The sequence below is a fragment of the Oryctolagus cuniculus genome, chromosome 5 (assembly GCF_051225735.1).
Source record: "Oryctolagus cuniculus isolate XC-2025 breed Fujian yellow rabbit chromosome 5, ASM5122573v1, whole genome shotgun sequence".
In the NCBI taxonomy this organism is placed as follows: Eukaryota; Metazoa; Chordata; class Mammalia; order Lagomorpha; family Leporidae; genus Oryctolagus; species Oryctolagus cuniculus.
In genome coordinates, this window is record NC_142871.1 from 126,540,187 (window position 1) to 126,554,328 (window position 14,142).

The 14,142-nt window shown below is 48.4% G+C and overlaps 1 protein-coding gene across 1 annotated transcript in view; it reads left to right on the forward strand.

Annotated features, from left to right (window-relative positions):
* Window positions 1-3,771: 3,771 nt before the first annotated feature.
* ZNF318 (zinc finger protein 318) overlaps window positions 3,772-14,142 on the forward strand; it is a 105,047-nt gene continuing 94,676 nt past the window's right edge. Inside the window, exon 1 of the mRNA XM_089333914.1 lies at window positions 3,772-3,873. The gene's annotated coding sequence lies outside the window, so the exon portion shown is untranslated. The remainder of the gene's footprint in view (window positions 3,874-14,142) is intronic.

Sequence of the window (14,142 nt, forward strand, 5' to 3'; positions counted from 1 at the left end):
TTCTCTCTGTCTCTCTCACTGTCCACTCTGCCTGTCAAAAAATAAAAAAAAAAAAGAAAGAAAGAAAGATATGGTTGGGCCAGCACTATGGTGTAGTGGGTAAAGCCACTGCCTGTAGCACGGCTTCCGATATGGGCACCGGTTCATATCCCGGCTGCTCCTCTTCCCATCCAGGTCTCTGCTATGGCCTGGGAAAGCAGTAGAAGGTGGCCCAAGTCCTTGGACCCCTGCACCCGTGTGGGAGACCCAGAAGGAGCTCCTGGCTCCTGGCTTCGAATCGGCTCAGCTCCTGCCGTTGTGGCCACCAGGGGAGTGAACTAGCAAATGGAAGACCTTTCTCTCTGCCTCTCCTCTCACTGTCCATAGCTCTACATCTCAAATAAATAAATTTCAAAAAAAAAAAAAAAAAAAAAGGATATGGTGCCCTAGTTTTCATAACACCTCAGTGTTCTTATTTTTTCTAATTTTTATTTATTCATCTGAGAAGTAGAGAAAGAGAGATGGCATGCATGCTCTCAACTGTTGGTTCCCTCTGCAAATGCATGCACTGTCCAGAACTGGCCCCTGTAGAAGCTGCAAGATAGGAAGTCAACCCAGGTATCTCATAGAGAGGGCAGGAACCCAACTACCCGAGCCATCATCACTGCCTCCTGGAGCTGCATTCACAGAGAGCTGGAGTCAGGACATCAAGAAGTTTACTGAATCCTGGTACTCTGCTATGGGGTCTGGGTGCCCCAACCAGCATCCCACCCCCAAGCTGGAGCCCACCCCTAGTGTCCTCATGTTTGGTCTGATGCTGGCAAAAAAAGTCATACTAAGATTGTTTCTGATGGTCACAGATAACCAATTCATTTAAGTTTTCCCAGGATATAGAGGAGGAAAGGTGAAAACAACAATTTCTCTATCCAATATCATTTGACCTATTAGTTTCACCCAGTTTCCTAGAAACAGTCACATCATTGCTTCTTTTATTTTTTTAATTTTCCAGGTTTCTTTTTTTAAGATTTATTTATTCACTTGAAAGTCAGAGTTACACACAGAGAGAAGGAGAGGCAAAGAGCGAGAGAGATGTCTTCTATCCACTGGTTCATTCCCCAACTGGCTGCAACAGCCAGAGCTGGGCCAATCCAAAGCCAGCAGTCAGGAGCTTCCTCTGGGTCTTCCCATGTGAGTGCAGAGGCCTAAGGACCCAGGGCTATCCTCCACTGCTTTCCCAGGCCACAGGAGAGAGCTGGGTCGGAAGTGGAGCAGCCAAGACTCTAACTGGTCCAAAGTTGCAAGTTTGTCTTCTTCCACTTTGAGAATGCTCCTGGTTCCTGGCTTCAGATCCAGATCAGCTCTGGCTGTTACAGCCATCTGGATAGTGAGCCATCGGCTGGAAGACCTCTCTCTCTCTCTCTCTCTCTGCCTCTGCTTGGCTTCTCTGTAACTCTGCCTTTCAAATACATAAATAAATTAAAAAAAAAAAAAAAAAAACCTAAACCAAGAGGGAAAAGCATTCTTAACACCCTTTTCTCTAGAGCTACCCTCCCGATTCTCTGCTTTTCTATACAGAAAAGCATATTGAAAGAATTGCCAGCGTTTTCTGTCCCCATTTTCTCTTTGCTCATTCTCTCTGAATAACAAGGCTTTTGCAAACACACTTTGCCAGAAGTGCTCCTTTCAAGCCTTCATGGTGTTCAATCAGAGGGTCACTCTTTAGACCTTATTTCACCATTGGTAATTGTAGTGGTTATCTATGCTGTATAAATCTTTACCCCCACATTTCATAGCTCCAAACAAAAAGACGGTTGTCATAGTTCCTAAGGGTCAGGAATCCAAAAATGGCTTAGCCATGTAGTTGTAAGTGAGATTCTCTCCAGGAGTGACGTCCAAGCTGTTGGCTGGGGCTGTGGCCGCCTGCAGGCATGCCTGCCTTCCAACAAGCCCTCTCTCGTGCCTGGAAAACCAGTGCTGACTGCCGGAAATAGTTCTCAGTTCCTTACCATGCAGGCTTTGCTCTGAGGGCCGCTGGGCATCCTCACCACATGGCAGCTGGCTTCTCCTCTGTGAGAAAGAGAATGGAGCTGAAGTTGAAATATCTTTTAGGGGGGCCAACTCTGTGGCGTAGCAGGGTAAGCCTCCACCTGCAGCACCGGCATCTCATATGGGCACTGGTTTGTGTCTCGGCTGCTCCACTTCCGATCCAGCTCTCTGCTAATGGCCTGGGAAGGCAGTGGAACATGGCCCAAGTGTTTGGGCCCCTGCAGACCCATGTGGGAGACCAGGAAGAAGCTCCTGGCTCCTGGCTTCAGATTGGATCCACTCCGGCCAGGTATCTCCCTCTCTCTGTTACTCAGCCTCTCAAATAAATAAGCCTAGAGCCCCGCTACCCCTAGAAAACCCTGTCGTTGGATAGTGACTGATGACTAAATTAGGTCAAGAACATTTCTCCTTCAAGGAAGAACCAGCTTGACGAGCGATGCGTGCTCCAGTGTTCTTACAGGAGCCAGCTGAAGACCACCTCCTCGCCGTGCCCGTTCTCCCTCCTGCCCTCGCTCCTTTCTTCCTGGCAGCAAACCCTCAAAGACAGCCTACACTTGAGTCCCTCCCCCAGGCTCTGCTTCTACGGACTCGGCCGAGAAACTACCTCCCTTTCTTCCTCCTTTGCTCATTCTCGAAGCTTCCCACTGCCTTTCACCCATGCCAGCACGTTTCTCCCTCTCTGCCAGTCACACATGTCTCTGGTTCACTGTCTGCACTTCATTTTATCAGAGAGGTCTTCCCTCACCATCCTATACAAATGGAAAAATACCTACATCTATCACTCTCTATTCCCTTGCCTAATTTAATTCCAAATGCAGATTGCTACTTGAGATATTATCTATGTGCTTTTTGTTTATTATCTGTCCTGCCTCCACTAGGCTATGCATCCTATAAAATCAAAGATTTTATTACTTTTGCTCATTTCCATCTCCCTAGCACTTAGAACAGTGCCTAACTCATGGTAAATACTCAATAAGTTATTTGTTGAATGAATGAATGAATGAGCTCATTAATAGGGAAAACTGGGTCAACCCACAAAAGGCTTTTCTGCTCCCAGCAGCTCTGGAGTGGGGAACTGAGTGAGCCCACAGCAGCAGCTACAGGCATCACTCATGAGTAACAACACCATGTGGACTTGACTGGCCGCCCATTAACTACTTGCACTATCCTGGCTTTTTCACACAATATCTCGAATCTTTAGAACCAGCCTGTAAAATGGGTCTAGCACACGGTGGCTAGCCAACCAGGCTTTGGAGACAAGCATTTGAATCTTGTCCCGGCCCGTTCCTTACCTGTATGATCTAGACAAATTGTTTGCTCCTCTGTAAATGTGGCTTATAACATAATCTCTTTCATGGAGTTGGTGGGAGGATTAAATGAGATCATGGATGTGAGATATTAGCAAGCATCCTGGGATAGGTGCCGGCTCATTTCTTATTATTGTACCCATTTTGCCGATGAAGCGATCATTCTCAGCAAGGTTAAATGACCAGTATATGATCACATGGGCATCTGATAAAAGACTGAGTGAGGACCCGGTGCAACTGCACGGCATATTTTTTATGTAGTATCGAACAGAGCTTCTCGGCTGCTCAGACGTTCTGGTCTTCCTTTGAAGGTTATTCCCCATCCTGTTAGCGCCTCCTTGTGGCCAGTAAGCGAATATTTACTCAACAGAGTCGGGAAACGTGGTTGCCATGGACAACAAACATTGAGCCGCTCAAGTCACTGAGCTATGCAGAGACAGGCTTTCCCGGAGCAGAATTCCCAGTGGCAGAGATGTCTGGGCGCCTACGACCCTGCTACTGCTCTCTGCCTCCAGATAACGATGTGGCTTGCTGAGACCAGGTTGGCTTGGGAATTGGGAGAATCCATGTGTGTAAACATCACCTTGAATGGAAGAGTATGTGGGGAGCCGGGGGTGGGGTGGGGGGGGGAGAATGAGAGTTTCTACAGCTGGGAAGAGATTCTTTCAGGATAAGAGGGGGAAAGGGCCATCTGCCAGGGACCAGCACCTGTGGAGGCCGGGACCCTGCTCTCTTACACAGTGATGTGGCCAGACTCTGAGGTCAAGGCTATGCAGGACCTCGGGACTGCTGCATCTTTGGCTAAGATTTCCAACATTGCATTGAACAACCGTGGTAAAAGTGAACATCATTGTCCTGTTCCCGATCTTTGAGTAATTTCAGATTTTGCCCATTCAGTGTGATGTAGGCTGTGGTTTGTCACATACAGCCTTTATTGTCTTGAAGTACATTCCTTCTGTACCTAATTTTTGAGGGTTTCTATCATGAAGAGATGTTGAATTTAACTGAATGCCTTTTCTGCATATTTTGAGATGACCATTGATGTCTTATTTAACGTTAATAACAATCTAACAATGTAGGTTTTATCATCTCCATTCCTACAGGTGAGAGGAGGCTCAATGAAGTTAAGTAACTTGCTCAGAATGCCAAAGCTGGCAAGTGGCTCAGCAAGGATTTGAATTCAGTTCTACTTCCTTTTTTAATATTTTTAAAGATTTATTTATTTATTTATTTGAGAGGCAGAGTTAGAGAGAGAGAGAGAGAGAGAGAGAGAGAGAGAGAGGTCTTCCATCCACTGGTTCACTCCCCAGATAGCCACAAAGGCTGGAGCTAGGCTGATCTGAAGCCAGGAGCTTCTTCCAGGTCTCCCACATAGGCACAGGGACCCAAGGACTTGGGCCATCTTCTGCTGCTTTCCCAGGCCTTAGCAGAGAGCTGGATCAGAAGTGGAGCAGCTGGGACTCAGGCCAGTGCCTATATGGGATGCTGGCATACAGGCAAAAGATTAACCCACTGTGCCACAGCACCAGCCTCAAGTTGCATGAATTCTTTAATAATGTGATAGAAGTTAAGAAAACACAGAACTGCTGTAATTTTAGGTAGTGTAGAGAAAGAGAACAGGGAGCAGCTTGCTGCAATGCTATATTTATCAGAGTTCTCAGCTGCAAGCGATAGAAAAAGATTCTGAATAAGTTATTGAGGAGCTCGCAGAAGCACTAGGAAATCTGGGTTAGCAGGCTCAGAGCCTAAACAGCTGTCACCATGGGCTAAACACTCCACAAATAGGGTTTGGTGATGGCCGTGCTGCCCATTAGATGCTGCATTCTCACATCACTGACACCATCAAGGCAGGGTTCCCACGGTTGCCATGGAAACTGGAATCACTGACACCAGGAGCACTCCTCCATCGATTCTGCCCGTTTTCATCAGCAACCCCAGAGTCAAATCTAGGATAGCTGCATCTGGCTGGCCGAGCCTAAGCCAGTGCCGGCATCTGGCTGTGACGGAGGCTGGGAAAGCACATCCCTGGTGCTCGTAGCTTCAATGGTGAAACGTGGGCTCTGCGTCAGATGAGATTCATAAGGTGGCAACTCTCAGATGCTGAGCAGTCTCCATCACCTCTGGTCGAGAAAGCAATGTCCGTGTACACTCGACCAAGGAAGGAGGATGGTTAGCCAAGGGATCAAGGAGTGGGCCAGGCAGTGAGAAAGAGCCTTGAAGACGTTGGGAGGAGCAGTTGAGGAAGGGAAGGTGTGATGCCAAGCACTTAGGGGAGTTCTGGGGAGAGTGAAAGTGGTCTTTGTTTAAAAGAGAGAGAGAGAGGGATCTTCCATTCACTGGCTCACTCCCCAGATGCCTCCAACAACCTGTCTAGGCCAGGCCAAAGCCAGGGGCCAGGATCCCAATCCAAGACTCCCATGTGGGTGGAGGGACCCACCTACTTGAATCACGCCCTGTCGCTTCCCAGAGTGCACATTAGCAGGAAGCTGGAATCCCATGTGGAACCAGGACTTGAAGCCCAGTGCTCTCAGCAGCATCTTAACCACTGTGTTACACACCTGCTCCAGACATACTCTTTGTATTTGGATTGAAAGGGGTGCTCTGTGGCCTCACTAAGCGCAATTGCGGCCGGCGCCGCGGCTCACTAGGGTAATCCTCCACCTAGCGGCGCCGGCACACCGGGTTCCAGTCCCGGTCGGGGCGCCAGATTCTTTTCCGGTTGCCCCTCTTCCAGGCCAGCTCTCTGCTGTGGCCAGGGAGTGCAGTGGAGGATGGCCCAAGTGCTTGGGCCCTGCACCCCATGGGAGACCAGGAGAAGTACCTGGCTCCTGCCTTCGGATCAGCGCGGTGTGCCGGCCGCAGCACGCCAGCCATGGTGGCCATTGGAGGGTGAACCAATGGCAAAAGGAAGACCTTTCTCTCTGTCTCTCTCTCTCACTGCCCACTCTGCCTGTCAAAAAAAAAAAAAAAAAAAAAGAGAGAGAGAGCAATTGCAGTTGTCTGTGGAAGTGCAAACCAACCATAGGGAATTATGGAGAAAATAAGTGTAAAAATTTGAAGGAAGCTGTCTCAAATATTCTAAAGATGTTTGCTTTTCTTGATCATCACAAAAACACCATCCAATGTCATCACCTCTTCACTCATGGCACAGTTAGATTAGGCTGGGGCCGGCGCCGTGGCATAGCAGATAAAGCTGCTACCTGCAGTGCTGGCATCCCATATGGGTGCCGGTTCTAGTCCTGGCTGCTCTACTTCTGATCCAGCTCTCTGCTATGGCCCAGGAAAGCAGCGGGAGGTGGCCTAAATGCTTGGACCCCTTGGCCTGTCACAGCCCCAGCTGTTGCTGCCATTTGGCAAGTGAACCAGTGGATGGAAGATCTCTCTCTCTCCTGTCTCTCCCTTTCTCTCTGTAACTCTGCCTTTCAAATGATTTTTTAAAAGATGTATTTATTTATTTATTTGAAAAGCAGAATAATGGAGAGAGGGGGAGAGAGAGAAAGGGAGGGAGGGAGATCTTCCATCTGCTGCTTTACTCCCCAAATGGCCACAAGAGCCAGAGCTGGGCCAGGTGGAAGCCGGAAGTCTGGAACTCTATCCAGGTCTCCCATGTAGATGGCAGGGGCTCAAGTACTTGTGCCATCTTCTGCTACCTTCCCAGGAGCAGTAATAGGACATCCAGAACTTGAACTGGCACTCTGATATGGGATACTAGTGTCGCAAGCAGTGGCAGACGGCCTCAGAAGTTAACGTTCTTTTTTTTTTTTCCCAAAGATTTATTTATTTATTTGAAGGGCAGAGCCACAGAGAGACAGAGGCAGAGACAAAGAGAGAGAGAGAGAGAGAGAGAGAGGTCTTCCATCCGCTGATTCACACCCTAGATGGCCACAATGGCCAGAGCTGTGCCGATCTGAAGCCAAGAGCCAGGAGCTTTATTTATTTATTTATTTATTTATTTATTTTTGGCAGGCAGAGTGGACAGTGAGAGAGAGAGACAGAGAGAAAGGTCTTCCTTTTTCCATTGGTTCACTCCCCAATGGCCGCTGTGGCCAGCACACCGTGCTGATCCGAAGCCAGGAGCCAGGTGCTTCCTCCTGGTCTCCCATGGGGTGCAGGCCCCAAGGACTTAGGCCATCCTCCACTGCCTTCCCGGGCCACAGCAGAGAGCTGGACTGGAAGAGGAGCAACCGGGACAGAATCTGGTGCCCCGACTAGAACCCGGTGTGCTGGCACCGCAGGCAGAGGATTAGCTTATTGAGCCACGGCACCGGCCAAGCCAGGAGTTTCTTCCAGGTCTCCCATGTAGGTGCAGGGGCCCAAGGCCTTGGGCCATCTTACACTTCTTTCCCAGGCCATAGCAGAGAGCTGGATGGGAAGTAGAGCAGCCGGGACTCCAACCAGCGCCCATATGGGATGCTAGCACTGCAGGTGGCAGCTTTACCCACTATGCCACAGCGCCAGCCCCAGAAGTTAAAATTTCTTCAGCATCTTTTAATGTCTTCCGTTTCTTATTGGTTAGCTTTTTTAATAAATATTTTTAAATATTTATTTATTTATTTGAGAGGTAGAGTTACAACAGTGAGAGGAAGAGACAGAGAGAAAGGTCTTCCATCCACTGGTTCACTCCCCAAATGGCCGCAACAAGAGCTGCACTGATCCAGAGCCAGGAGCCAGGCACTTCTTCCAGGTCTCCCATGTGGGTGCAGGGGCCCAAGTGTTTGGGCCATCTACCACTGCTTTCCCAGGCCATAGCAGAGAGCTGAATCAGAAGTGAGCAGCTGGGACTCAAATCGGTGCCCACATGGGATGCCAGCACTGCAGGCGGTGGCTTTAACCACTACGCCACAGCACTGGTCCCAGTTCAATGAATTTTAACAAATGTATGCATCCAGGTACCTTTCACCACATCAATGCATAGAATATCTGCATTTCTCTAAAATGTTCCCTCGGAACCCTTTGTGGTCGCTCTCTCTTTCTAACCCCAGTTCCACGCAACTGTGGATCTGCTATCACTCTGTCTGATGCCTTTCTTTTCCAGAATTTCATATAAATAGAACTGTACAGCTTGGATTCTTGTGTCTAACTTCTTCCACTGTTTTGGAGAGACACTCATACTAGCTGATGGAAGGTCTCTCTCTGTTTTTGTCTCTCTACCTTTCAAGGAAAAGAAAATAAATAATAACAAAAATTTAAACTCTCTTGCTCTGAAAAATTATTTTAGGGACCGGTGCCATGGCATAGTGGACTAAGCCTCTGCCTGGGGCTCCAGCATCCCATACGGGTGCCAGTTTGTGTCTCAGCTGCTCCTCTTCCCATCCAGCTCTCTGCTGTGAACTGGGAAAGCAGTGGAAGATGGCCCAAGTGCGTGGGCCCCTGCACCATGTGGGAGGCCTGGAAGAAGCTCCTGGCTCCTGGCTTCTGGATGGCTCTTCTCTGGCCGTTGAAGCCATGTGGGGAGTGAACCAGAGGATGGAAGATCTTTCTCTGTCTCTCCCTCTCTCAGTAACTCTACCTCTCAAATAAATAAAATCTTTTAAAAATCACTTTAAAATAAGCCTATCACTCTAATCGCTTCTCTTTTTTAAATATTCATTTAATTAATTTATTTGAAAGGCAGAGTGACAGAGAGACAGACAAAAGATCTTCCATCCACTATTCACTCCCCAAATAGCCACAACAACCACAGCTGGGTCGGGCTTGGAGTTCAACCTGGGTTTTCCACGCGGGAGGCAGGGACCCAAGTACCTGAGCCGTCACGGGCCATCTTCGAGGGTGTGCAGCAGCAGGAAGCTGGAACCCGGAGAACTCCTGGGACTTGAACTTAGGCAGTGCAACAGGGGATGAAGGTGTCCCTAGCAGCATCTTAACTGCTGGGCTGAACACACGTTCCTGCTCATTTATTCGTTTATTGCCCTAATGATAATGTGCCCGCTGGTATTTCTGTATTCCTAAATGGTATAGATACTCCAAGTATATGTACAGTACTGCCGTCTCACATCAGGGAAGGATGACTGGCATAACAGAAAACATAAATACACGTAATGCGTAGATTTTTGTTGTGTTGTGTTTTTTAAAGATTTATTTATTTATTTTTATTTGAAAGAGTTAGAGAGAGAGGTAGAGACAGAGAGAAAGGTCTTCCATCTGCTGGTTCACTCCCACGTGGCCACAATGGTGGGAGCTGAGCCAATCCAAAGCCAGGAACCAGGAGCCTCTTCCGGGTCTCCCACACAGGTGCAGGGGCCCAAGGACTTGGGCCATCTTCTACTGCTTTCCCAGGCCATAGCAGAGAGCCGGAATGGAAGTGGAACAGCTGGGACTAGAACCAGCGCCCATATGGGATGCCAGCGCTTCAAACCAGGGCTTTAACCTGCTGTGCCACAGTGCCAGCCCCCTATTTTGTTTTTAAAAATTTACTTATTCCCTTGAAAGGCATAGTAATACACAGAAAGGAGAGGCAGAGAGAAAGGGATCTTCCATCACTGGTTCACTTCTCAAATGGCCACAAAGGCAGGAGTTGGGCCAGTCTGAAGGCAGGAGCCAAGAACTGCAGGCGGTGGCTTAACCTCCTAAGCCACAGTGCCGGCCCCCTTTTAGATTTTTAATTCTTTTTTTAAAGACTTATTTATTTGAAAGGCAAAGATACAGAGAGGAGGAGAGAGACAGAGAGAAATCTTCCATCCATCCACTGGTTCATTCCCCAAATAGTTGCAATGACCTGGGTTGGGCCAGACCCAAGCCAGGATCCAAGAGCTTCCTTTGGGTCTTCCATGTGGGTACAGGGGCCCAAGCACTTGACCTATCTTCCACTACCTTCCCCAGGCCATTAGCAAGGAACTGGATTGCAACCAGGACTTGAACCAGCACCCATATGGGATGCCAGCACCACAGATGGATGCCTAACCATTTAGCCACAGTGCCAGCCTCTAGATTTTGAATTCTTTTTTTTTTTTAATATTTATTTATATATTTGAAAGGCAGAGTTACAGAGAGAGAGAGAGAGAGAGAGAGAGAGAGAGATCTTCCATCCATTGGTTCACTCCCCAGATGGCCACAACAGCGGAGCTGGGCTGATCTGAAGCAAGGAGCCAGAAGCTTTTTCCAGGTCTCCCATGCAGGTTCAGAGGCCCAAGCACTTGGGCCATCTTCTACTGCTTTCCCAGGCCATAGCACAGAGCTGGATCAAAAGTGGAGCAGCCGGGACTCAAACCAGCGCCCATATGGGATGGCAGCCTCAAGATTTTTAATTCTTACAAAGACATTGAGTCTGATCTCATTTGGAATACCTATGAATGGGAATAATTGTGAAAGATGCTCCCTCTAGCGGCGAGAAAGCATAGAGATTATTTGCATTGTAATTGTGTGGTTACAAAATTCCATGATACATGCACCAAGTAAAAAGGTAGTTTGTTTTCCATAACTGATGAAATCGTTACAACCTCATTAGTGGTGAGGAAGCTGCCTGCCTAACAGACTCTCTACTCCTTGTGTCCAGCCTCCAGGCTCTTCCTCTCCTTGCTTCTCTCTAATGTGGCTTCGGGGAGTGTGAAAAGGAAATGCATGCTCCTGGTGAGTGGGGACACACCTCTTTTTAAAATTTTTTAAGAGTTATTTTATTTATTTGAAAGGCGTAGTTACAGAGAAAGAGAGAGAGAGATAGAGAGATCTTCCACTTGCTGGTTCACTCTCCAAATCGCTGTAATGGCCAGGCAGGGATGGGCCAGGCTGAAGCAAGGAGCTAGGAGCTTCTTCTGGGTCTCCCATGTGGGTGCACAGGCCCAGAACTTGTGCTATCCTTTGTTGCTTTCCTAGGCCATAGCTGAGAGCTGGATTAAAAGTGGAGCAGCCAGGACTCAACCTGGCACCCATATGGGATGCCGGCATCACAGGCAGTAGTTAACCTACTATGCTATGATGCCGGATGCTGGCCCCTCTCTTTTTAAAATTTTTTAAAAATATTTATTTATTTATTGACAGGCAGAGTTAGACAGTGATAGAGAGAGACAGAGAGAAAGGTCTTCCTTCCGTTGGTTCACCCCCCAAATGGCCGCGACAGCCGGCGCCCTGTGCCAATCCGAAACCAGGAGCCAGGTGCTTCCTCCTGGTCTCCCATGTGGGTGCAGGGCCCAAGTACTTGGGCCATCCCCCACTGCACTCCCGGGCCACAGCAGAGAGCTGGACTGGAAGAGGAGCAACCGGGACAGAATCTGACGCCCCAACTGGGAGTAGAACCCGGTGTGCTGGTGCTGCAGGCTGAGGATTAGCCTAGTGAGCCGCAGTGCCAGCCAAAATATTTATTTATTTATCTGAAAGTCAGTTACACAGAGAGAGAAGGAGAGGCAAAGAGACAGAGAGAAAGGTCTTCCTTCCACTGGTTCACTCCCCAATTGGCTGCAACAGTCAGAGCTGCACCGATCTGAAGACAGGAGCTAGGAGCTTCTTCCAGGTTTCCCACATAGGTGCAGGGGCCCAAGCACTTGGGCCATCTTCTACTGCTTTCCCAGGCCGTAGCAGAGAGCTAGATAGGAAGTTAAGCAGCTGGGACTTGAACCGGCGCCCATATGGGATCCCGGCAGTGCATGCAGTGGCTTTACCCACTATGCCACAGCGAGTAAAGCCCCATCTTTTTTAAATTTTAATTTTGATTTGATTTATTTGAAAGGCAGGGAGACATAACAGAGATTTCCTTGTTGGTTCACTTCCCAAATGCCTTCAGGTTGAAGCCAGGATCCCAGAACTCAATCCAAGTCTCCCACGTGAGAGGCAGGGACTCAAGAACTTGAGCCATCATCTGCTGTCTCCTGGAAGGCACAATAGCAGGCAGCTGGATTGAAAATGAAGGCAGGACTGGAACCCAGGGCATCCCAAGCAGTGTCCTACCAACTGCTATGCCCAACACTGGTGCCAGGTTTCTGGCTTTTCACACTGAAAACTTTTCTCTCAAACTATTTTCTTTGCCATGATCTTAAAATAGCAATTTTAATAGATAGAACTTCACCAAGACATCAAAAGACACCAGGGAAGATGTAAACAACTTTGGCCAATAGTTTGGCCCTGTGGTTAATGGGTGCCAAATATACAAATACAGAATACAAGAAAATATAGAATAGCAGTACATCTACTAGAAAGGATGATTTTTTAAAAATTATTTATTTACTTGGAAGGCAGAGTTACAGAGATGCAGAGAGAGAGAGAGAGAGAGAGAGAGAGAGAATCTTCCACCCTCTGGTTCATTCCCCAAATGGTTGCAATGGCTGGAGCTAGGCCGATTCAAAGCCAGGAACCAGGAGCTTCCTCTAGGCCTCCCCTGTGGGTGCAGGGACTGAAGGACTTGGGCCATCCTCCACTGTTTTTCCATGCCATAGCTGAGAGCTGGATCAGAAGTGGAGCAGCCAGGTCTCAGACTGGTGCCCCTATGGGACACTGGCACTGCAGGTGGTGGCTTTACCCCCTAGGCCACAGTGTCAGCCCCTCCCTAGTTTTTTCTTAATATACATTTTCTGGGGCGGGGTAAGCTGCTGCTTGTGACATTGGAATCCCCTATCAGAGCACTGATTCAAGTCGCAGCTATTCAGCTTCTGATCCAGTTTTCTGCTAATGTGCCTGGGCAGGCAGCAGCAGATGGCCCAAGTACTTGTGCTACTGCCGCCTACGTTGGGGAACCTGGATGGAGCTTCAGGCTGCTGGCTTTGGCCTGGTCTAGCCCAGTCCCAGTCATTGCAGCCAGTTAGGGGGTGAACTAGTGAATGGATGATCTCTTTCTCTCTTTGTCTTTCCTCCTCTCTCTCTGTCACTCCGCCTTTTAAATAAATCTTAGAAAAATATGTATGTTCTAAGAATTTTTTGAAGACCCCCTAACACGAAGTGAGGTTGGAACAATGCTGTATAGACAAGTGGCTTCCTGTGCCCCCACCCCTTCTTTTACTGCACTGTTACTTCTTCCAGCATTATGTCCTGATGCGATTCGCCCTATGACCTGTTGACTCTGGTGGAAACATGGGAAGATTCATTTACAGCTGTGATATGCTGATATGCTAGCATTAGAAAGAAAAAACAGACAGCTGCAGTTGAGGTTTGGGTCACACACTGGGTGGAAAGCACTGACCAAGTCCTGCCAAAAGGCAGAGAACTTGGAGTAGAGCGGGCAGAGGTCACCATACCCATAGCCGTGGGATCCTTTGTGGGAATGACAACCATAGCCACTTCCCGACTTTCCTTCTTCGATTAATTTTTTCTGACCATGTTACTACATCTAGACTAATTATTTTTTCTCTTTCTCACTTTAAAAATAAATGGTGTGTTGCTGATTGATAAGTTCAAGAGCCAGTCTACAAAAATATTGCGATAAGACTGGGAAGAACTAGGCATGGGCATTGAGAGTCGCTGAACTTGGTTGTTGACGTCTGTCTGCCTTGAGGGAGGCAAGGAGTGGCCTTCATTTGAGGGCTATCAAATGTATGTTGGATGGGAGAATTTTGTTTCGGAGGGCTCAGTATTGGAAGATGTATTTCATAAAGCTTGTGGACACAGGGAGTGGGTGTTTAGCTTAGTGGTGGAGACACCTGTGCCCTGCTCAGAGGACCTGGGCTTGGTTCCTGGCTCTGGCTCCTGACTCCAGCTTCCCCCCCTGGGATGCGGATCCGGGGAGGCAGCAATGACAGCTCAAGTAATTGGGTTCTTGCCTTCCATCTGGGAGACCAGGAGTGTATTCCTAGCTCTTGGCTCCTGCCTCAGCCCAGCCCTGGCCAGCTTCTGTAGGCATGTGGGGAGTCTGCCTCTCTTTCCTGTACCTCTCTCTCTCTCCTTCTGCCTC